Source organism: Sapajus apella, unplaced genomic scaffold, assembly GCF_009761245.1.
Source record: "Sapajus apella isolate SASKATOON/1434 unplaced genomic scaffold, GSC_monkey_1.0 scaffold75, whole genome shotgun sequence".
Taxonomy (NCBI): domain Eukaryota; kingdom Metazoa; phylum Chordata; class Mammalia; order Primates; family Cebidae; genus Sapajus; species Sapajus apella.
Genome location: NW_022437015.1, coordinates 9,033,107 through 9,035,547, shown reverse-complemented (window position 1 = coordinate 9,035,547; position 2,441 = coordinate 9,033,107). Strand labels below are relative to the sequence as shown.

Below are 2,441 nucleotides of genomic sequence, written 5' to 3'. Positions count from 1 at the left end.
TTCTTTCTGGGAAAAGGTTACTTTCATTTGTTTTGTTTTCTTCTGAGAAACAGTGGTTGGCTCAGTCATGATTGCTATCAAGTTTGTATGCAATCATAATTGCTATCGAGTTTGTATGCTATTGGCATATCAGGCACTTGCTGACTAGAAAAGTTTTATGTAATAAGTTCATGTTTTTATGGTTCCAGATGGAAGACAGTCCTCCAAGACAAGGATTATTTCCCAGGATTCCACACATTCAGAATCTCAAAATCTTCCTTCAGACCAAATTCCTCCAGTTGTTCAGTAGAGTAAATGAATTCTGCCCCAGTGGTTGTTAGTTCCAGCTTGGCTGAAGGGGAGGCCAGTGCAATGGATGTTTCTGAATTAATTCAAACATCCTAAAATTCTCCTTTAGAAATTCCTTCTGAGCAAGGCTATGCCAATTATTAAAGTCTTTTTCTTATTTGCAGAAAAATCCCAATGCAACTGGAGGATCCAGGCTCAGGACGTTCATTTGCTGTGGGAACAGCAGGCAATGAAAAGTCTGATTATCAACCATTCACTCTCTTCAGTGTTGAGAAAGGCCTGGGTTGTGTGACCGTCCAAGAAAATAAGCTAAACAGTCATGAATTCTATAAAATAGTAGGTGTTATTTGGTTTTTCTCCTGATGCCCCTAAAGACTGTGGCATCTTAAAACACTCATCAACATAAACAGGGTTGTTTTGGTTTATGCCCAGGTGAAAGGGTACAATTAACTTCAGGGATTTCCAGGCTAGGCAGTTGGTAGAGGTGCCCTTACTCTAGTTTGAAGCAGTCAGAGAATTGGGAGGCCTATCACTGTCTGCGTCAGCACTCAAGGGAAGGATACAGCACATTTTTTGATATCTTCAATGACCACTGTGTCATCAGTTGAAACATAAGCAGCCAAGGAATTCTATTCATCAAATAAAGCAAGTTAAGTCCTGGGCAACTGTATTTGGTCCAAACCATTCTGCAATTGATTTTCCTTCTCCTACACTACACTCATTTGTGCCATTTGATGGATAGTGTAGTAACAACATTTCCTCTCTAAGAAGCACTGTAGGCTACATTGTTTGTTTTTTTTTTTTTGGTTGCTCTTTTTCTTTCTCCCGGATCCAGTACCTTCCCAAGTGTATATAGGTAGTATACATCCACAGCCAGCATCTGTTGAAAGGTCCATTACTCCAATTGGTTAAAATTTCCTTTTTTATGTAAACCATAGACAAGCACTTATATCCACAACAGCTTAGATTTTTCTGTTTTAATAAGATGCTACTTTTCTCAGATCCATACCAACTCATCTGTATCTAAATATTCTTACAGGTAGTCAGTGAAAGTAGTAATCTGGCTTTTATATTTTGATAAAACTGACTCCATTCTTCAGTTGTCATCCTGGGCCAATTCCAGTAGCAAGGTGAGAATATTTTTATATGCCAACAACATCCAAGCGGAGAGCCAAATGAAGAAGACAATTCAATTTACAATAACCACAAAAAGAATAAAAATATTAGAAATAAAGTTAACCTGGAAGGTAAAAGATATCTACAAAATGAATTACAAAACACTGCTTAAAAAAATCAAATATAAACAAATGGAAAAATATTTCATACTCCTTGATAGGAAGAATAAACATTGTTAAAATGGACATACTGCCTAAAACCACTTATATATTGCATGCTATTCTTACCAAACTACCAGTGACATTCTGAATAGAATTTAAAGAAATATTTTAAAACTCATAGGGAACAAAAATAGAGCCAAAAGGGCCAAGGCAATTTTAAGCAAAAGAACAGAGCTCAAGTCATCTCATTACCTGACATTAAACTACACTGAAAGGCTACAGTTGCCAAGACAGCATGGTACTGGTACAAAAGCAGACACATAGACAAATGGAACAGAATAGAAAGCCAAAAAGTAAAGCCACACACCTATAGCTATGTAATATTCCACAAAGTAGACAAAAACAAGCAATGGGAAAAATTATTTATTTAATAAATGGTACTTGGATAACTGGCTACTCTTATGCAGAAGATGAAAACTGGACACCTCTCTGACATAATATACAATTGTTAACTCAAGGTGGCTTAAAACATTTACCTGTAAAACTTAAAAGCACAAAAATCCCGAAACATAACCTAGGAAATATTATTCTGGACATAAGACTGGGTAAATATTTCATAACAAAGACACCAACAGTAATTACAACAAAATCAAAAATAGACAAATGAGACCTGATTAAAGTAAAAAGCTTCTGCACAACAAAAGAAACTATCAACAGAGTAAACAGACAACCTAACAGTAGGGAAAATATTTGAAAACTATGCGTCTGAAAAAGGTCTAATATCCAAAAATCTATAAGGAACTTAAATTTACATGTGAAAAACAAACAACCATATTACAAAGTAGTAAAATAACAGTAACAACAGACATTTTTTTC

At 35.5% G+C, this 2,441-nt stretch overlaps 1 pseudogene; it reads right to left on the bottom strand.

The window, feature by feature from the left end:
- Positions 1-215: 215 nt before the first annotated feature.
- Positions 216-1,381, bottom strand: LOC116532314 (annotated as a pseudogene).
- Positions 1,382-2,441: the final 1,060 nt, after the last annotated feature.